This window comes from Hemicordylus capensis, chromosome 5, assembly GCF_027244095.1.
Source record: "Hemicordylus capensis ecotype Gifberg chromosome 5, rHemCap1.1.pri, whole genome shotgun sequence".
Classification (NCBI taxonomy): domain Eukaryota; kingdom Metazoa; phylum Chordata; class Lepidosauria; order Squamata; family Cordylidae; genus Hemicordylus; species Hemicordylus capensis.
The window spans coordinates 168,396,484-168,419,847 of NC_069661.1; the positions used below are offsets into that span (position 1 = coordinate 168,396,484).

The following is a 23,364-nucleotide window of genomic DNA, read 5'->3' on the forward strand; positions in this document are numbered from 1 at the left end:
AGGAATGATTCTATTGATTTCATAGGCAGAGTTTATTGTGTTCTAACCAGAGAGAAGAGAAACAATGCCAAGGTTTTCATTGAATGAGAAAGAAGATAGGTGAAAGTATGTAGGAAAGTATGTCAAAAATGGTATGCTGGGATTGAAAAAATTATTATAAGGATTATCACTCCATGTGTTATCAAATGATAAATTTTGGTTGTTTACAAACAGAATAATTTATATATTACATAATGCTGCATTTAAAACAGCAGCAACCAGATCATTGGTTAAATTCTCGAGGAGCTAATTCCAAATTATACACTATTCTATTGAATTTTGATGTTTCTCCATTGTTAGGAATGAAAATTTCTTGGGAACAGGATATAGGAAGTAGTATACAATCAGTAAACTGGGCTAAGTTAAATAAACCTTTAAAATAGACAAGGAAAGTTAGAATATGGGAGTAGTGGGTTAAAATATTAACTAAGTGGCATATAACACCAATTAAGTTGGCCAAGATAAAGAAAACCTCTAATGCCATGTGTTGGAGGGGATGTTTGGAATTGGGTTCTTATAAACATGTGTGGTGGGATTGTCCCAGAGTTAAAAGATTTTGGCAAGCAGTAGAAAAGGAAATAGTAATTAAATTTAGAGTTTTGTTAATTTTAAATGTAGAATTGGGGTTATTGCTTTTGTTTACTGGAAGTAATACAAAATTTGATAATAGCATTCTGTTAAGGTTTTTTTGTACTGGCAGCACAAGGATTAATTGCCCGTAATTGGGAAATTGCTGAAAATTTGAATATCAGTAATTGGTACAAAATAATATGGGAATATATGCTTGAGGAATTTATTTCAGTTCAATGTAATAATATTCAGCAAAAGTTAAATAGATATGATTTCAAGCAAGTAAGTAAACCTGTTATAGATATTTTTGAGGTAAACAGGGTTTATTATAACCCGAGTAAGATTTTGGTTGAAATGATCAGGAACATGATGGATTGAAATATCAAAAATATGTAATTGTGATTGATATACCTGCTAAATATGGTTATACCAGTTGTACACATTGTAAATGTTTAATTTATGTACCGCCAATGTATTATTCATCTTAAATTATTAATATAATAATAATAATAATAATAATAATAATAGGATTATCACTCCAGTCCAATGTCTGTGAATTGCTCCAGTTAGAGTTGGCCTTTTTTTCCTCATTCTGCTTTTTGTATTATATGGGAAAGAGAGTTATTTTTATTTATTTAACACATTTTTATAACTACCCCATGCACAAGTCCCTGGGTGGTTCATTCAGAGCAGTGCAGAACAGTGCACTCTTCTTTTGTGAAAACATAAAGATTATGTGTGCCTCTGATAATTCTGACAGCATAGAATAATTGGAATAGTACCACCAGCAGTACCATCAAAAGGTTTCTCCCATGCTGCACAACAATTTGCACAAGCCTTCTCAAGAAAATTCCAAATTCCTGAACAAACTGCTATTGCTGTCGACAAAGTGTCATAAGATAACTGAAGAAGGATTTTCTTGTTCATTTCTTGAACACAACACAGGTATTTAAGTAATATGTAATAGTCTTTGCTTTCAAGTGCATTCTGAGCAGATGCCATTATTAAAAGCATATTTGTCAAGATGTCTTCAATTTGCCTAGTCAAAAAATGGCCAAAAAACAAAAAACAACTGAAGAAATAATATCTGATTTTTAGTCTCTTGCAGAAGATGAATGCAAGGATGCAGTACATAAGGGAGGGCCAATCCTTTATGATCAAAGACAGTTTTAATATTGCCTTGTAAAATGAATTGCTAAAGGTCAGCCACTCATATTTACTTTAGTGCCAAATGAGATTCCCCAAGGATTTTATTAACAGTGTGTGGATTTGTCAGGTTCCATACAGGTACTTACAATGCTGCAAAATATCTAAGGCTTTATCCAAAGATGAAAGCTGACACAACTTTCAAGTTGACAGAAGTATCAGTCACTTGAAGGGTGAGAGAGAGGCAGACAAACAAGATATTTCTTCTTTTAGGCAACCTCATTTTTTAAAGGTAATCACGAAAGAACCTTTGAAATGTCTGGACTGATTTTAGAAGAAAACCAGGTTGGCATAGGCACACAGTGTGGAAATTCTGGATTTGTATTATCACAACACAGGAAGTTTGGTGTGAAGCAGAAAACGAGTATCTCGTTAACCTGAAGAGAATGTATGCTGGAGTTGGCATTGGTTCTAAAGACTGAACACAAGAGTTTCCCCAAGAATTTCCCTTTCAGTATCTCCTTGCCCCCAGTTTATGTCATAACACATTTGTGGAGTGTTATATTGGGGTGGAACTGAAAGGAAAATATATTGTAAAGTCTGAAGTACATATGCAAGCATGGTCTCCACTGGATCGTGACAATTGATTTCAGAAGGGTCATGTTACATACAGTTCAAATACCTTGATTTAACCGGGCAAGAAATTGGACTGAAAGAAGAGGTACATCTTTCCGGTCTAAATCTAGGCAAGCTGATATCATAGAGATATCAAGGTGAAATTATAACTCCTTATAATAGTAATATGGTCCAAAATGTGAACAACATACTTGATTCAATCCCATGATTCTGGGAACAATTTTTATTCAGATTCACTTAAATATCTGAGTCCAGTTGCCTGGGAAAAGGGCTCATGTTATGCACACAGAATATGGTATGTAAAAAGATTAGTCAATATGTCTGGTGTGTGATAATGATCCCTTAACATTATTACAACACACCACTGACATACAAGTTAAAAAGGAAGAGAGCCAAAAATGCTATTTCCTGGTCTCCTTGGATGAAAAAAATGTTCATAAGTTTGAATTCCTATGCCATCACAGTCTTCTTAACATGAGTTTGACGATCCAGGCCCTCTGAACAATATCAGCATCCTGTGGACTCATCCATGGTGCATTCTGATTCTAAACCATGGAATTTGTGAAATAATTTCTGCACAGGCACATTCATTATAACAACCAACTTAGCTTGTATGGCATACTATTAGACATCGAGCTGCAATGAATAATTGTGAATGCAGCAGTTGTGATTGTACAGCCTTATCTCATTTAATCAGGGCAGAACAAAATGACCAAATACTTCACTGAAACATCTGCAATGAATTGTGTTTCAAAAATGATCTGCATTCCTCATGAAGTCATTTCTGTTTAGTCAGTCTATGTCCATTTTCATACACAGCCAAGGTATGATGACAAGTGATTAAAAATGCACTATGAAAAGTATCCTAATAACATTAGACAGAATGAGCTCATGAAAAAAAAATTAAAATAGTATCTTGTTGCAAGGGAATAAATTATGAGCAGATGGATTAGCTCCACTCTATCAAAATGATTAATGTAACATAGCAAATGAGAAGCAAATGCCACCATAACTGGCATAGTAGATTCTATTCAAGTCCCTTGCACTGGGGAACCTCATGGGCTTATCCAAGTGCTCTGTGTATGTGTGCCCCAACCACTGAATTTCTAAATCATGTCCAGTTGGACCCTTTGCATTTATATTATGGGGGGATGGGAGGGAAGCACTTAATGAAATGGACAAGTACCACCCCTTGACTGCCATAGCTATACTATGGCCCTATAACCTTCTAAAGATAGTCGTGAAGGGCACTGTTACAAAAGTAGATGAGGCCAGTGACCCCCACTGCCCACTTGTTATTTTGAACACAGCTTGCCCCACATTTACATCAGACAGTTATCACAGAGACCAGGGCTGCACAACTTTGACCCTCCTGCAGATGCTGGACTGCAATTCCCATCATCCCTGATGATTGGCCATTGTGGTTGGTGATGATGAGAGTTGCAGCTCAACAACAGCTGGAGGCGGAAATTGCGAAGCCTTGATGCAGACTGCATGTTGATGCAAAGGTTTTTCGTGGGGTGATCTCCCTGGTATTTGCTTATTTGCCCATTCTGACTTGTGTACTTTCCAGAGTGCTGTTTTAAAATCACATTTTATCATACTACCAGTATTCCATCAGCACCTCTGTGCATCCACAATAAATAGGATTGCATCCAGTGCATTTCTAACCCCCTTTAAAAGTTCTGTTGGATTGCCCTTTGTCACTAATTTTCATGAAACTGTCACAATATGCTAAGATAAATAAATGTAATTATACATAAAGCTAATTCATATTGCTCTTATACAAGATTTGTTACATGACTGCTGCAAATTATAAAATGTGTTGTTTCCATAAGTTCCTACACAACAAGTTCTATGGATATTTGGGTTTCTCCTCTGGGAGTGTAAGCATCTGGAAGATTCTCTTTGAACTAAATAAGTTCTGATAAAAGTTGGAGAAGTAGCTAATACAACATCAGGCACACAAACAGGATTGTGCTGCTAAGAGGTGATTCTCCCACACAATGCCAGACTCAATTAGTTCCTGCCCTTCATGCAAAGGTAGAGGTTACACATGTGTTGAAGGATAACACTAACGAAAAGCATACTTGATTCATTAGTCAACAGCAGGCATTTCCTTTTGTTCATGTTTACAGTCTACACTCAAATATGCTTCAAACAGTTCCAAGCCAGGATGCTTTGATGTTTTTAATTTTATTAATACCACAAAGGCCATATGAAAGCAGCCAGCCACAATGGTCCTATACATGAAAAACATTAGTGTGTGCTACATGTGCTTCATGTTCTTCCCATATGGAAATCGAAAAAAATCAATTGTAGATAGCTGCTTGGTGAGCAGAGAATTCATGGCTGTCCTGTAGCAAAAGTGGCCAGACCACCAACGGATTACCAAAACAACAATACCACACACACACACACACACACACACACACACACACACACACACACACACACACTTGAGAGAGAGAAAGGATACATGTAAAGATAAAATTCTATGTATTCCACATGACATTGGAGGGTTCATTAGTACACAAGACAGCTATGCATATAAGCAGCGCTGCCCAGGTTAGGGAAGCCCTACCTGGTTAAAGCTGCTTGTGTACAGTGCCTAGATTGATCTCGATCCTGGTGCAAGCAGGCCCTTTACCCCAGGTTGCGGGGTCATATGCATGCTCACAATGTGGTTCATCGGGGTGGGGGGGAGGAAAGGTAGGTTCCACCCTGCCTTCCCCCCTGCTTGCCTGCCTGCGTGCACAATTATGAGTGTAGCCTTAAGGTTTGGGCAGTTTGCTTTCAATGATCTCCACTCTAATTTCAAGTGTGTTCTATTTGTGGGTGTTTTTTTTTTTAATGGGATAACTATTAACTGGAGATTGCTCATGGTATTTAAAAAGACATTTGCACAACTCTTGCATTTTAAGAGGAAAGCCTTGAGTGTGAGTGAGTGAATATGCACGCAAACACACGCATGCGCGCACACACACAGGTGTGCATGCAAAAGAGAGCACAGGTGCTTCAGTTGTGAGGATGGGCTATCGCTCAGTGAATGCATGCAGAAGGTCCCAGGTTCATTTCCTGGCATCTTAGGTAGGGCTGGGAAGAAGGACTCCTTTCTGAAACCTTGGAAAGCTACTGCCAGTCAATGTTGACAATACTGACCCAGATGGATCAATGGCCTGACCCAGTCATGTGGCAGTTTCTCATGTATAGTTCACAAACAAGTTCCACATGAGTAGGAGCTGTCCAGTTCTGTTACTGGGAAATGTTTTCTGTGGACAATCCTGTTGCATGTGTGAAGCCTTCCTTGACAGCAAAGAGGGTGGCTCAGCTTCTCCTCATGTGGAGCACTGTGTGCTCATGGGCCCAGTCAGGAAACTACAATACACCATGCATGCAAGGGCTTCTCCCATTCTCTTCATTCTTTTATCTTTCCCATGCACATGACTTGATGCCTGCTGACCCCTAGACCAGAAGCTACATGTATTAAACTTCAAATAAAACAAACAATGAAGATAAGAAACCCCAGAGAAAACCAACGGTCAAAGAGGCGCTTCTGTGGAGAGAGCAGGTTTAGCCCGCTCTCCTTGTAGACGATCAAGAGGCAGCCCTGGGTGGCCGGATTGGCCGCGAACACGACTGACGGCTCCGTCACAGAGCCGGTGGGGGCTGCAGGGATCAGGGGCCTCAAGGCCCCCGCAAGTTCCAGGATGCCCCACGCAATGTGCACAGGGCATCCTGGAGAGACCCCTGAGCCCGGAAGGCTGTTTGCAGCCTCCTGGTTGGGGGTCTACTCGTGTGTCACCACGCACTGCAGCAATACACAAGCAAAAAGATGAGGTGAACGGAGCGCTCACTCCATTAAACTAGTCTAAGGGGAGGGGTAATTAGGCGGGCTAGCTGCCTTGTGAGCACTGGGCTTGCCTGCGAGCCTGGTGGTTCCCACGATCCCTGGAAGGCAGGCTACGCTCCCTTAGCCCGCTTTTCAGTGATCGTGAGAATAGTTTCAAAATTAGGCAAAAATTTCAAAGTGACTAAAACTAATGATGAAATATCATCATCATCATCATCATCAAATATCAACATCAGCATCAGCATCAGCATCAACAACAACATCAACAACAAACAAACTATTGTGGGATACAGAATCATAAGGAAAGCATATCAAGAATAACAAAGAACTGTTTTTGCTTTTGAGAATTAACTACAGCTCAGTTATATTTTACCTGTGCATTATGAATCCTAGGTTAAACATATTCTTGCATTTTCATTTAATGCCCACAACTTGGAGATGTTAAAAAGGAAGACAAATCTGTTTTTCCACTACCTACAAATCTGGTTTCCTTCCTCCACTTCTCTCTCTTAAAAAACCAACACCCATAATGTTAACTAAATTGGCTGTAGTAGATTTTCAGCACCATTGCTGAAATAACATAGGTGAATGTAATGGGTTTTCAATTTATTATTTAAGTATCATGTTACTCAAAATTTACTGATTAAAGGTTTGCCTTCTGGTACACACTAGATGGATTCTACAGTTTCCTTGCAGCTTGATGGCTGGTGGCATTCACACATGAACAGAAATCAGACTGGGTGAGGTTAGTGCCAAATGAAGAGACACAAATTAGAACTCACACCAGTTTTCCTACACTGATCAATTCTCCATAACAGACTCCCTCTTTTTCTTTTGACTCACAAAAAGTTAACTCCGTGGATCACACACAAACTGGAAAAAAATCCCCAGAAACAAGTTCTTTATTAATAGAGAGCTCCTACAGGCAGCCAGCAGCTTCTCAAAGTGAAACAACAGAAGCCCCTTAGAGGCTTGGAGTGACAGAGCTTACACAATATTCCTCCCCCCATCCCCAAATGAAGCCCTAAAACACAGAACTATAACAACTAGCACAATGGAATTGGGAACAGGAAAGAATATAGTTAAAGGTTGAGTCTGTCAGGCAGTTTTCTCATGTGGACAGGATAACTCTGAGTTAGTACCACTGAGACCACTGAGAACCCTCTGGGGAGGGCTTGGAAACTGCAAATTCTGCAGAAGGTAGTAAGTCCACACAGACTGGCTGAAGCACTTCCTGCTCGATCATGGCTGGAGCAGGAGGGCACATTGGCTTTCAAGCATTGAGGACACCAGGCAAGTCTTCTAAGTGTGGTGTCTGCTAAGTCAGTGGAGACAGCAGTGGTATACAGTTTTGTGTTGAAAAGATACCCCAGATCTGTTCAATGTGGTGATGTCAGGTGACATCAAATGCAACTGAGACATCATAGGAATACAGTCCTCTCACCACCTGAATAGTACCTGGAATCTACTTGTCTTTACCATGATAGGTCAAAACAAAAACAGGTTGGCCTACGCACAGTTCCTGCAGCCTGAATGCTCCCGTTGTTTTATCTGGTAGGTTTGTTTGTAGATAACATCTCTATGCAGGTCAGGCTTCAAAAGCTAGAAACAAACTGGCAGGTGTTTGTCTTGTTGAACTATATAAGCATTCCTATATGACAGTATAAAATTAACCAGTTTAACAGATATGGAGCCTGGCTGGTCTGTGGCAGCTTGTAAGGCATGCTTCATAGTTTGGATGAAGCGTTGTGCCAAACCATTTGTAGCTGGGTGATAAGGTGCAGAAGTCACATGTCTGATCCCATTTTGCTCCAGGAAAGTTTGGAATTCTGTAGAAACAAATTGTGGTTCATTATCTGTGACCAGGTGTACAGACAATCCAGTTCTAGAAAAAAGGCTCTGTAGAATCTGGACAGACGTTGTGGATGACAAACAAAACACTGCAGGCCATTTGGAATTGCCATCCATCACCACCACCAAAAAATTGGTACCCAAGAAGGGTCCTGCAAAGTCCAAGTGAATGTGTCCCCATGGTGTCGTGGGCCAATTCCATGGATGAAGTGGTGCCAACCCTACCATATTCTGAACCCTCTGGTAATCAGAGTCATCTAGCTAACTGTTCAGTTTGGCCATCTTTGCCTGACCACCAGACATAACTCCTGGCCATAGCCTTCATCGTAACCAGATCAAGGAGTCCAACATGTAATTCCTCCAACAGTCAGGGTTGTAATTTTGTAGGAATTATTACTCTACGACCCCACATCAAACAGCCATGGGAAACTGTAATTTAATGCCTTTGGTGAAAAAAGGGTTTCAAGTGCTTTCCAGAATTCATCTTCCAACCCCTTAAGGTAACGTTATAGACTTCCTCTAGTAAACAATCTCAGTCTGTTTCTTGACATAACACTGCTGATGTGATTGGCAAGATGTTCATTTGTGCCATATTGAACACTTCAACAGCAGAGAGCATGTCTCAATGGGTTGCTGTCTTATTCTGTATCCTGCAATGGCAGTCATGACAGGCCATCCACATTGAGTCATCATGTTGAGCCGTTCCTTTGAACTTAACATCATACATATGAGCTCCCCAAAACAATGCCCAGTGCATATGCCCATTGAATATGGGCCACTGCCATTTCCAAAATACTCTTCATAGGATGGAAAATGGACAGCAAAGGATTGTGGTCTGTAACCAAGGTGAACTTCCTGCCATAAAGTAACGTCCAGATTTCTTAACTTCCCAGATCAAATCTAATGCATCTTGATCTATTTAAGCATAGTTGCACTTTGCTGGACTTAATGATCTGGAGGTGAAAACGATGGGAGATAAGCTCCAGGTCTACATGTGGAGGCATCGAAGGTCAGATTAATATCCAGCCCAGGATTGTAGTGAGAACACTTGTCAAGTTGCTTGTCCTCTTGAAATGCCTGTTCACATTATTCAGACAATTTCCAATGCCTTGTCTTCTGAAGCAATTGATTCAAGGGGTAAAGTGCAGTCACCAGATTAGGCAGAAATTTATGATAATAAATTTCTAAATTCCTAATAAATAAAAACCAAAACCAATAAATGATTGAACCTGTCAGTCGTTCTCTGGATGCAGTGGTCCTAATACAGCTTTTATTTTGTCAGGTGATTTGTATAGTCCATCTGCATCAATAATATGTTGGCAGTCTGTGGCTGAGTCTTTGAAGAACTCGCAATTATCATGATTCACACACAGTCTATATTCTTCCAGTCTTCTTAGGACTTGTGCCAGATTCTTTAGATGATCTTCATCACTGGACCCTATCACAATGATGTCATCATGATAGCACCTACAGCCAGGTATGCCTTGCAATACTTGATCCAGGGCCCTCTGCCACATCACAGGGGCTGATGCCATTCCAAATACCAGACGATTGTACTGGAACAGTTCCTTTTCAACAGTTGATGGTAAAAGAATTCCTATGTGCTTCATCCTCTTCCATTTGTAGATAAGAGAAAGAAAGAAGGAAGGGTGAGGGGCGGGTCTGAGCATGTCAGCGGCCTGAGGGGAACGGGTGGCCATGGCAGTGCCTACTGGCATCAAGGAAGGGCCCAGTCAACCACTGCTGCTGTTTGGGACTACCAAGGCCATTGCTGGAGGCAGGCAGGCAGGCAAGGGATGGGCCTGAGGGGAACGAGCCCTCAGAGGCCTGAGGGGAACGAGCGGCCATGGAGCTGAACAGAGTGGCCTGAGGGAGGGCCCGGTCAACTGCTGCTGTTCCTGTGGGGAGGAGCAGGAGCGGGGTGAGGATAGGTCTCTGGGCATAGGGCAGCCGCAACCAAGAGGGGTGATAGGGATGGATTAAAGGGATGGAGGAGTGACCAAGAGGGGTGAGGGAGATGGAAGCAAGCGGATGGAGGAGGAGGAGCAGGAGTGTGGCTCAGGTGAGGGTGGAGAGATCTCTGAGGTGAGGGGGGTTGTGTCAGGGGGTGAGGGGAGCAATCAAGTACTAGAATGCAGCTGTACTGCGTGGGTTAAGCTAGTTTCAAGTTATTTTACTACAGCATTCTTAATGGCATGGGCAGAGGTCCAAACTGGGCAGCATCTGGCCTAGGCTGTCATTTGGGAGGCTGGCAGGGGGCTTGGAGGAGCCCTCACTGCCTCCTCTAAAGGTATGGAGGCCACTTTCTTTAACTACCTCCCTACCCATGCCACCTTTACCATTAGGATTTGGGATGTCCTTTACTAGTAAAGGGGAATCCTCAAGGATCCCCCTTTACAAGTATGCCCGGGCTGGCCCACAAGCCAGTTCTTTCAACTGGGGGCCAGCCCAATGTGAACTCGGACCGGCATTCCTCTGTGGGGCTGGTCCAGTTTGAATTTGGACTTCCCGAACCAGACCGACTTGATCTCTAAGGGCTAGGGGGGAAATGGTCCTGTAGCAACTTCACAAGTTCAGCAAATTATTTCAAGTATGGCTTAATTTGATATCTGGAAAATAACCGTAGACTCAGTTTTGCTTTAGTTGACATAAGCTACGTCATTTTAGATTGCTAATACAGAGCCACAGACTCTGAGACTTGCCCTGACATGTCTTCCTACATGGTGGAGGGATCTGGCTAGGTGCTATCAGCGGTCCCATGTATTACTTTCTCACACTCCTATGTTACTTTTGTATCTTGAACTCAGCAGCAGTCCTGAAGTGATGGGCCAGCCTGTTCTTTCCCTTTGATGGGAAACAGGGTTGTTTCTCTTGCTCAGGGTAACGATGCATAGTTTTAGGAATGTAAAGTAGTAACAATGTCAGTCATTGTTTGATGTAGAAGCTTGCTATGGTGATGTATCTATCACCTGACTGTCTTCTGCCTGCCCTTTGATTTGCTGGAAGTGTGAAACTTGTTGTCATTTTGTATATAGAGTGGATTCCATTTTGGGTTGCTCTACCTTGCTGCATTTGATATAGAGCATCACCTTTCTTGTATTCTGCAGAATAGAATAAAGTAAGTTAGATTGCCTCTTGGTGTAATCAGTTGGCGTTGTTGCCCCAGGTGCTTGAACCCTTTGCAGTTATCAAATTTGGATATGTCAAAATGTGAAGCAAGTGGTATGTTTGACCAGCCATGTAGTTTAATAATGCTGGCACCTTCTTTTCCTCTGGAGTATCATGGAGTGCAGAATATTGCTCCAAGTGCTCAATATATGTGGCCCAGTACTCCACAGAATCACCAAAATGGTTCATACTTTCTGTTTGTGATCCCATATTTTTATGAGAACCCCAATTTTATGAGGCTGTTAACAAGCCACCTCACATGCCTGCCTTCACTGCTTACAAGGGGCCCTTCCCTGAACTGACTGCAAAAAGGCCTTGTCGGGCCTAGTCCTCTGCAAGGCCTCAGGGCCTAGATAACCAACAAAGCTACTCCCTTGTGGATTTTTCCAGTGCATAAAACAGTATTACTGCCATTCCAGGAGGATCCCATCCTCGTTGCCACTTAAGTCCATGGATCATTCACAAACTGGACACAATCCTCAATAACAGGTTCTCTATTAACAGAGAGCTCCTATAGGCAGCCAGCAGCTTCTTAGAATGAAACAACAACAGAAGCCTACCACAAATTATGCCGTCAGGTTTCCTGCATTTGGGGAAATCACAGGGGGTCAGCACACCCAGAGTGCAATGGATGAGCCCCAACTGGGAAAACCACCTTCATGAAGCTTGGCTTGGCAGAGCATACACAACAAGAAACCCACAGAGAAAAGTGGCTCAACACATTATAGTGGCAACAAATTACTCCTTGATACTGAATAAATCACTTAGTTCGGGCACTTACTTCCACTGTACAAGGCTATGATGAATGAGTAAACACAAAAGCTTGGCAGGGCTTTTAAGCATTAGGTAAGGTTGGGAAAGAAAACAGAACCATAGAATGCATGGTTACCTAAATTAGAAGTGATGACTGTAAAAAGAAGAGGAAAGTGGGGGAAAGGGAATTAATGAATGTCTGAAAACAGCTAGATGCTGGAATCCAGTGAACTAGTCATCAACTTTCATCAACCATCTAGGTCTCTAAATGCTGGCACATTATAGCGCCTAGGGAGCTAAGAGCAGGTGTGGTGTGCATGGCACGGCATTTTAAAATAATAAAAAGTGATTCAAGGGAAATAGATTTCTAGAATCCAATTACTCTTATTTAAAGGTATTCATTGTTAAATGTCTACTATCTAATTTCAGTAATGCTTATTTTTGCAACAATAGATAACTGACTTGAAATGGCAAATGGCTTCATTCAGCACTTTCAGTTTAATCTTAGGTCAGGTTATCCATCTGAGCACACAAAGAAAAGATTCCTATTCTCACCGTCACTAAGATGTAGACTGCATACATGGAAATCAAGCTGAGTTGTGCCTCCTGGACCCACATCCCAACCTTGACGTAGTAAGGTAAAAATAGGTAGAAGGTAAAAATAGGGCTCCTGTGCAATCACAGCTACATTATGTATCATTATTCTATTATGATTTAACTATTTAGATCTCACTGTCCATGTGCATGGTGCTGTACAAAGAATTAGAGAAGAGGACCCTGGCCCAGGTCCTAGATATTGATATGGGAAACAACAAAGGGAGGGGAGAAAATAAGGGCAAGAGTAAGGAGGAGAAGCATATGAGCCCTTTCTCACAATCAGTGAGAATGAAAGGGCTCTGATCTGCAGGGGAGGAAGTCTTAAAATGCTTACCTCCCCAGCAGATGATCAAGGGCCCCTTCCTGGGTGGGTGGATCACTCAACCAGATGATTTCTGGCTACTGCTGGCAGCGTGCAGAGTTAGAGACTGGGATGCGTCTTCCCAGCCCCCGGAACTCCCATAATGCACCACACAAGAGCCTCCCGGCACTGGCTGGGAGGTTACTTGTGTGTAGGCACTGCACAGAGCTGTGGCACACAGGCACTAAGCCTGGTTTCAGGGTGTCCTCGTGCCCCAAACCCAGGCTAAGCTGTGGACTCCCTAAGTGGGTTTGCCGCTGCGGTGCCGCCAGGAGCCACATGGCTCCAGGCAGTTCACACGCGCTGGCAAAACCAGGCTGGGCTTCCTTAGCCTGGATTTGCCTGCCCATTTGAACAGCCCCTGTGTGCTTAGTGAGGCAATGCAGGTGGCTGAAGCACAGCTAGTGCCCCCAGCACATATAAGCTCTGTTGATGGGGCTGCACCGCATGCAGAACAGCAGCAGCAGCACTCTGTTGTAAGAGCTCCATTCACGCCGCTGTGCAACACCCATTGGAAATTAGGGGTTTGCACGGAACCGCCAACTGTGGTCCGGCACTGGGGTGGGGGAGTACCTTTAAGAGCGGCGGGAGGGTTTACTTACCCCTCCCACCGCTTTCCCGCTCTTTCGCCGTAATTCCAAGAGTAATTGGGGCGGCAGGATACCTCCCTGCCGCGCCCTTCCCCGATGTTGCTGGGAAAACTCCCAGCAGTCCTTTGCGCGTTGTGCGCGCACGTCACAGAGACGTGCGTGCGCACCACGCAAAGGACTGCTGGGAGTTTTCCCAGCAACGTCGGGGAAGGGGCGGCAGGGAGGTATCCTGCCGCCCCAATTACTCTTGGAATTACGGCGAAAGAGCGGGAAAGCGGTGGGAGGGGTAAGTAAACCCTCCCGCCGCTCTTAAAGGTCCCCCCCCCACCTGAACCGGACCGCTCAGGTCCGGACCGGTCCGGGCCCATCCCTATTGGAAATGATGGGCATCACATCATGCAGCTGTGTGCACTGAGGGCCTACAATGGAGTGCTGCTGCTCTGCAGTGCAGGCCAATCAGAAGTACTTCCACATGTCTAGGAGTCTGGGCAGTGCTCCAGACACCCACAGTCCCTTACACAGTATTTTACATGCATCTAAGCTTAGTTACAGGAATGTTGTGCCAAAGGCTTCCTGGAAAAGATGCATGTTAATAAGGTGCACCACACAGGTAATGCCGGAGGCAGCTCCAAGGATACAAGGCAGGAAAGGAAAGGGGGTGGGGTGGTTTTGGAGGCAGAATGCCTCCAGGCACTTGAGGAGGAGGATCAAAGCTGAATGTAGGAGTGTAATGGCTTATGGCAGGCTTCCCCAACCTGGGTTCCTCCAGATTTTGCTGAACTACAATTCCCAGCATCCCTAGCCACAATTTATTGTGGCTGGGTATCCTGGAAGTTGTAGTTCAGCAACATCTGGAGGGCTGCAGGTTGGGGAAGCCTGGGTTATGGGATCTGAGAGGAAGGGGAGTACTCAGCTGATTCAGAAGGTGTATCATTACATCTCAAGGAGCAGATGTAGCCGATTGATTGATTGATTGTATACCATCTTTCAGGCCAAGGTTTTTCCAAGCAGTTTCATACAATGAGAAAACTAAAAGGAACAGGATAATCAGGACTCTTGCTTCAGCTGCTGGTGGTTCTTAACTTGAGCAGGCCCAATATAAATAGCCCTGAGGGAAACGGTCCCCAGAAAGAAGATGACAATTGCAAGAGGGTGAGAAACAAAAATTTTCCAAGTTCACCAATCTCACAGTCACTTATGGTACAAGTGACAGGTTGCCACAGTTAAGGTTCTGTTGCTTATATAGTACAGCATAGAACTAGATGTCATCTTGTAGACAGCCATTCTGACGTTTGAGGTGATGGATCATATTGTGACCACACACAGCAAAGTGAAAGGAGCTACAAGCTTTAACTGATCAGTGGCTACAATAACATTTTCTAATCATATTTTAAAAACTTAGCAGTTAATTATGGAATCCCCTAGTCTTTGGGAATTGGTTGTGTGTGTGTGTGTGTGTGCTTTTAAAATGTGCATTCATTAAAAATGTATATTCATTAAAGGAATATAAATATCTCTCAAATATCTCATTAGACACCCAGATCTTATTTATTATTTAGTTAGTTAGTTAGATTTATATGTTGCCCTACTCCCATAGGACTTAGGGCGGCTTACAAGCAAACATACACAACAACACAATTTCATAACAATATATCTTACATAGCCTCATAAACCACAACCCCATACAATACTCATTCCACATGACATAATAATCATGGATTACAAGATCACTCTGCGCCCAGCTATCTCAGTGACCGAACACCCGGCGGAACATTTCAGTCTTACATGCCTTACGAAAGGCCAACAGATCATGGAGAGCTCTGATATTATCTGGGAGACCATTCCATAGAGTCGGGGCCACCACTGAGAAGGCTCTGGCTCCTGATGATTACAATTTAATATCCCTATTTAATATCTTAGAACATGCAGGAATGTGTTTTATATAAACTGAAAACAGTCACGAATCTGAGCCAGTTCAGACAATACTTTAAAACACACAGTTGGTCTATCTGTGTTTTTTAATGACCATGTGGGAAACAAATTCAGACAAACAGACCAATGTGGGTAGAGTGAATGATCCTATCCTGGGCTCTTTTGTGCTTACAATTCAAACTCAGTGGTTGGGGGTGGGGGGCAGGGAGAAACACCAGTTCTACATTATAAGGTCATTCACATGACCCAGGACAGTGTGTGTGTGTGTGGGTGGGGGGAAGGTAGGAGTGCTCTTACCTTCCCTCGAGACAATCTCCTGTCTTCTTTGGGCACGTGGCTTGCATGTCCACACAAGCCATCTGGAGGCCAGGGGAATGCATCCTGGCTTCCTGAAATCCTTCAGTGCACTGCACAAGAAGCGTGGTGCATTGGGGTATTTCCCTGGAGCCAGGTGCTCTAGCCGCTCAGCAGCCTGCGCAGACACACACACTGCTGGCAACCCGACCAGACACACGCCTGGGTATTAGGTAGAAAGGTGCCCTTGCACCCTTCTACCTCAGGCTACACATCCTGGCACTCCACACGAGCAGCCCTACCCGTATAGGGCTGTGCAAGCCCAGGTAGGGCTGCTCGTGTGAACAGTCTCTATTATCTAGTATTTAAATCCTGGGTAAAGAATGTATGTTTTTCCATTTGGAAGATCATTTATATATGTGCTGAGGAATCTAATATCGTGTTTAAAGAATCATCTGATCTGGCCCTATGAACAAAACATAAGAACCTGCTAATCTTACAGGATTTCAAATTGTCCCAGTTGTAGAAAAGAGAGAATTCACATTAAAATAGAAACTTGTGACATTTTAGATTTCCTTGATACAAGAGGCCCTGTAACAAAAGGATTTCCTAATGCATGAGATGCACATGTGCACGCACAGACCGAGTTTGTGAATTTGACTGCAGTTTCAGTCCAAGACCAACTACAATTAATTTAATTTATCATGAGCAAATGAGTAATCAGGTTCTTGGGTCTGACATATCTTTAATCTGTGATTCAATACCTTTCTGTTGTTTAACAAAATCAGATCAAAGTACTGCACTCCCAGAACTCAGTGAAAATGTGCTTTATTTTCCATGCTCTCTTTCCCAAACTATTTTAATTGCTGAGGCCAATCCATCATCCATAAAACTATCATTTCCTGGTCAACAGGGTTAGTTTGCCAAAGTTATTTATATGTGTACACAGTCTTATTCCAATTCACTTAAAGCAATCTCCTTGTAGAAACATGCTCAAGCATGCACATTTGCTTTATTGGGGTGGAGGGAAGTAGGAGCAAAACCCTCACATTCACCAGTGAAGCAACATTTGAAGAACTGCATGTATTTCCCCATGTGGATCTCTAGCAGCTGGCACTGTACACCTGCTAGTACAGCAGCATGCAGGCAACTGTAAACTGTTCTCATGGGTCACTGGACTGGGTGTATTTCTTTCTTGGCATCTGCAACAGAAGGTTTACTTCTGGGTATTGCTAAGTACTCCCTACTTCTGATGAGACATTCTAGGGTGAGAGAGAACCACTGCATCCCAAGGTTCTTGGCCTTCAAGTCATCTCACAGCTCTCCCTGCTCTGGTATATGTATCTGGTTCCTCAAGGTGAAAAAACTGCCTTCTTTTCTCATATACCCCACCCCTTCAAACACTCCTCTTTGGGCCAAACTGCACATTACGTTGGACATGTAATTTTGCCCTGCATGTTTATTTTTTTTATTTTTAAAAGTTAAAGATCTGTAGAGTTCCCCATCTGGACTGGGACCCAGTCCCAGTCCAGATGGATAGAAAAAAGTTTTAACCATTTACTCCAGCCCTTATCCCAATCCAGATTTGCCCCATGACTGCAATTTCCTCTGGGAGGGAAGCTTCCATTGATTACAATGATGCTGTTGTGATCCTTTCCTCTCCCCTCCTCTCTCCTCTTTCAAATGCAGTGTGAGTGAGGGAGGAAGAGGATGGACAGGCTTGTTGCACACTGCTTGTTGTACGTGAGTCTGCTGACTTGAGTCAAGAGAAGTCAACTGCTGACAATATGGAGGAGGAGGAGGAGAGGGGAGAAGTGAGGGTGGTGAGAAGAAGGTAGTAGATGAAGCAGATCAAAGAGACACAGGGATGCAGTGACATTTGGCACCATGCATCAGACACCCAGAACTGTCTGAGGCCCAGAGTTGGGCCCTCAGCTCCTACCACTGTAAGCAGATTGCCTTCCCAGGAAACCATACACAGCATTCAGAGCTGGCATTTAGGGTTAACGAGGACAGGCCCTCCCTGAAGACCCATGGTCAGCACCTGAGATCCCAGAGCCCATATGCAGAGTGCACGAAGGAAACATTGGTGCTGTGAATTTCTTTGCTGCTGGGGACTCCCATCTGCAGTTGGGGAGCAAGTGGGAAAAGCCAGCGATGGTACAAAGAACTCATGGTGCTGCTTCCTCCTCTCACCCTCCTCCTCAGTGAAGGGGCTTCCTCCCAGACATCTTGCAATGACCCTGGGGCCTTTGGGAAGGAGGCCAATTTACTGAGGGAAAGAACTCTATTCTCTCTCTTGTTGAATGGTCACAACAGTGACTGCCTCTGAGGGTGAGTGGAAGGGAAAGAAAGATGGTGAAGAGAAAGAGCTGCTGCCGGCACCCCTGTCCCATGCATTGTACCCCTGCCTCTGCACTGACTGAGGGGAAGGGTGAGAGAAGTGGGCCTGCCCATCCACCACCACCAGGAATGAGTCCCCTCCTCCTGCCCTCAATCAGGGGAGATGTACTAAGGAGCCAGGAATGGTTGGAAGCACCAGGAACACAGTGCAGGGCTTTTCCCCAGACCCCACCCCACCCCACACAACTTGACACTGCCCCTACAGGCATTTAGAAATATTAGTGTTCTTCCATCAGGTCCCTGAACATTCATCCACAGTGAAAAAGCTGGCCCAACTCACAGCAGTGTTTGCATTTGATTGATTGATTAAGTGCCTGGTTTAAGGGGAGGGGAAATTAGGCAGGCTAGCCGCCGTGGAACCACCGGGCTTGCCTGCGAGCCCAGCAGTTTTCACAATCCACAGAAACCGGACTGGGCTCCCTTCGCTCGATTTCTGTGGATCGTGAGAATAGCTTCCATGAGTATAGCACTCTTTAACTACAATAAGCACTCTATAAAATACAACAGCAGGACAATATTACGGTGAGAATAAAAACAGTTACTACCTCAAGGAAGGAAGGAAGGAAGGAAGGCATCCATTGAAGTACAGAGTAACTGTAAGCTAATTTTATTTTTAGTTTTTTACAAGGTTTTGTTCATACCTGCTTTTGATAAGCTTAATCAACTCTTCTGGTATGAATTTCCTACCAGACTGTTTTTGTACCATGAAACAAAGCTGATTTTTAAAAAGCTGCCATTTCTGTAATCATTTATTTTCTGCTTATAGGAGCTTTAATGACTTTTTATAAGCAATTTTTTAAAATTGTATTGCCTGATTCATGCAGACTTTTTTAGGTTTTTCCCACACACAGTAATTTCATAAACAAGTTAATATGTGCAACACAGCAGATTCTGGTAGATTTCCATTTTTCTTTTAGAACAGAATTCGACTTAATTTTGTGTGACTGCAGAGAAGCCACTTCCTTAGGAATACACATCAAACATGTAACAAATATATGGCTGAAGTATGTTTTATGCAATATAATCCTGCCAGTCAAAACACTTTACTTACATAAAAAGACTTTATTTTCCTAATAAGTGGAGGAATATTTAGCCGATATATGCTGTGTGCCGTATTCTTCCTACTAATAAGGCTGACATTTTACTGAGTAAGAATAGATTAATGTACCATGAGAACAGAAATCACAAGACTAACTTTGGTGTAGGATTAAATATTTTAAAGAGCATTTTTTACTAAGAAATATGTGCCAAAGTAGTTAAAAGCATTATTACATCAACTTTAAGACAGATATGAAGGATCTAGGAAACAGCAATATTTCCTACAGGTGTGTTACTAATTATGTGTATTTCCCATAAGTAACAGCAAGACAAATATCACCATGGCTCAATTTTACTGGTTTGTACAAAATCTCACAGCATAAAATTCTTTTAGAAACAGACTCTGTTAAAAAGGGAGGAGGTATTAATCGTATGTGAGGAAATATGTAGTCAGAATCACTGCTTTGGATTATATCTGCTCTTTTGACTCAAATCAAAGCATAGCATTTCTCTTCTCCTTTCACTGACTTGCTCATTGACCAATAGAGCATTTATTCTCGAGCTTCAAATTTCATTCTGCTATTTAAATCACAGAACATGTTTGTAGAAGATTCAAACTCTGTTCACACATTATGTTCAACACTTGTACGATCTGTGTTCAACATGCAAACCTATTCACGGCAGAGAGATAATCATGAGCAGAAGTTGAAATTTTACATAGAATTCCAAACCATGTCAGTGTGGGTCAAGTGGTTTTATGTCAAGTTTCAGTTTCTGTTTTTGACCGGTAAGACCTATTATCACAAGGACAGAAAAGGAAACTGGTTCCTATGAACAGAGTCGTTTGTGAGGCATTGCCGTAGGTATAAAATAAATAGCTTTTTGCCTATATCAAAATAGTGTATGTCAAAATAGCTTATCATGCAAATAAAAAACACACCAACCTCTTATAAACAGGCTCTTATCTATAAAGGTTTGTGCTAGCAAGTGATGTGGGTGAAGAGCACCACGTGTTGCATTCTGCAGTATCAATGTGACTAAAATGTGCCTCTTAGGAGCACATTTAACTGCTCCTCTGAATAAACTTATATTGGCCAAACCGGCATAAGCTTTAAATAAGTCTGTGTAAATAAAATTTTGGTCACTAGCTGGCACCACTACAAATCTATTGGTTGGGATCCAAAGAACTACTTTAGACTTTTCCAAGAGCTTGCATGTGCCCAGTGGGATTTTTCTTTGAAGGACAGAGCATCAAACCATATCACAACCTGCTTTTGACATTTCCCTCAGTTTTAGAAGAGGTTGCCACATGAAATGAATTACGGAACTAATGTCCAAGAAACTGAAACCAAAGCCCATATGGGACACATGGAACTAGCTACATGGTTCTCTGAATTCTAGTCATTATTTATAAGTGATTCTGCAAACCTGGGAGCAAGCTCTGGGATGAATGTTTTGAAGCGAAGATAGGATAAGGTGGTAGAGTTCAGAGGTGGTAGAATAGATTGAACCATGTATGTGGAAAACTTCCTGCAAGTAGAAAACAGACACAACAGAGAGCAGGCTGATGTGTTTTGTTTCCAACCTCCCCCTTGCATAGAGATTCTTATATGATGGCGAATCCAAAAATGATATCTCCCACTTAGAGAATGAACTGGTACAATCGACTCTACCAGATTCAAGTTTCTCCCACCTCATTCTGATGCATGTGTAGACCAAGCCATATCTATTTGATACATATTGAAGAATTTGGGGGTTTTTAAAATGCAAAATAAAGTCATACTTATCCATGTCCTACAGATACCAAATCTGTAGGTCATAGATCCTACAATGAAATCCTGCCACTGAAATTAGCCGAATGCACTACTTTTTACTCTGGAATATGCTGGGGGAAAGGTTCAATTTGTTGTTGTTGTTGTTGTTGTGATTTTTAGAATAAATTTGATCAGTAATAAAAAAACAATATCATGCCCAAGAGAAGCAGAAGGTCTGTCTCAGATTCAAATTTACAGTGATTCCAGCTTACCATGCCTGGTAATTATTCAATTAAATGAATAATATTTGAAACTGAAATCCTACAAATGTCAAACTGTTCAGTTACTTCTCTTCTGCAAGCATATTAATTAAAATTTTGTATTACATATATTTAATTTATCTGTCAGTATAATTGATGCAAAATGACCTTGTCCGGTCAACGATGGGCCTCACCTATATCTTCTATTTTCACAGTTACACATCATGATGTGGCGAAATCATTGGCTGACATAAGGAAAATTACTCAAAGCAGTCCCATTGAAATTAAAAGGACAAGTCAGACAATACCTAACTTGTCCTTTTAATTTCAGCAAACATTTAGGACTTGAGTGTTAGAAAGTGTAGATGAGTCTTTTTAAAAAGAGAAACTTCAGAATTTAATAATTAAGTTTGTTGTTTTCATAGAAGCTCAGATAGGCACAACTCCATGAACATTAAAAACTCTAATGATTCAATTGTGTCTGTTCCAAGCAACCAGACTTAGAAAAATGTTAATCACATTTAATTCATTTTACGGATGAGTTAGTTCTAAATGGTTATTCCAAAGTATCTGAGTAATTAAATTTAGCCTTTCAGAAAATGAATTAATCACCTACATTATCACCACTGGCTTCTTTTCATGTCATAAAAAGTTAGGTATGTTCAGATGTCTTTAGCATGACTCCTGGAAACTAGCATGCATACCTGAGTTGTATATGTAATGACAAGCTGATTGAATTCTGAGCACACTAGTGTGTGTGTGTGTGTGTGTGTGTGTATTTTATGTGTAATAAATATATGTGTATATGCTTCCTGGCATCTCCAAGATAGGGCTGAGAGAGATTCCTGCCTGCAACCTTGGAGAAGCCACTGGCAGTCTGTGAAGACAATACTGAGCTAGATAGATCAGCGGTCTGACCCAGTACATGGCAGCTTCCTATGTTCCTAAATATATACACATGTGTCTAAAATGATGTCAGTCTAGGCCAGACCTGTACAACATAAGGCTCAGGGGTCAGGTCTGGCCCACAGGGATGGTTTTGCTGACCTGCAGATAGGAATATCCTGCAGCAACAGCAGGAACCATGAAGAGCCCTTGGCTTGTCCTGTGGACAAGCAGCTGGGGCTCAGTGCAGTTGACTACATGAGCCCAGATGCCCCCCATCTGCCTTGCCACAGCCCTCTGACACCATCCCTCATTCCTCTTCTCCCTCACCTTACCCCCTAACTCCAACCAGGGCACTTTTCAGATTGACTCAAGACTGTGAGTTCTACAGCGGTAAAATGCTTCGGCTTGGCAGGATTGTACTGAAAACATAAATAAGGGGTGGAAGCCGTTTGTTGTGCAAAGCCACCAGCGGGGGGTGGGGGCAGTCTTTTCTAGCTTGCACAAACCTCCTAAGCCCTCCTACAATGGGAAGAAACAGCTATTTTCTTGCAACACACATGCAACACTGCAGGCTCAGACTGGCCCACAGGGCAACAGGGCATATGCCCGGTGCGCCCCACCCGCAGGGCACCCCTGTGCCCCGCCGCACACGGCAGCAATGAATACTCCCATCCTTAAGTACTCATTCTGCTCAAAACCCGGCACCCTCCCCACATACATTCCACTGCCCTCTCAGTGCCCGCAGTCCGGCCCTGCAACACTGTAGCACTGAAATGCAAAGATAAAACCTGAAAGGCATCAGGAATGTGAACGGCACCTTACTGACAGCACAGGGACTGCAATGTCGAAACACAGGCAGTAGAGAAGCAGAGACATGGTGACACTGTTGTAGTGTGCAATATGGAAAACACCCTGGGGCTGGCATGCAGTCCAAGTGTCCCGTTGACTGAGCAGGGACAGGGCCTATTTTCTGACCACTAAACTAAGTTAAAATTGTGGGTTCCTTGAGACGGAGAAGATATCCATAAGTAACTATTATTATTAATTTATTGACACAGTCAGACAGGTGTTATTGACTGGTTTGTTTTATCCAGACATCGAGTCCTTCCCAAGGACCTGGGGTGGCTGAATTTTATTATCGCTGATATTATAGATATAATTGCAGAATATAGGCTGTTCCCAGTAAAGCTGCTTTTTGTAATTGGCTGATGGTGATTTCTGTGGCCCCTAT

The 23,364-nt window shown here is 42.7% G+C and overlaps 1 protein-coding gene across 5 annotated transcripts in view; it reads right to left on the bottom strand.

Moving 5' to 3' along the window:
* CPED1 (cadherin like and PC-esterase domain containing 1) overlaps positions 1-23,364 on the bottom strand; it is a 182,892-nt gene that overhangs the window by 32,861 nt on the left and 126,667 nt on the right. The gene's annotated exons all lie outside the window — the stretch shown is intronic.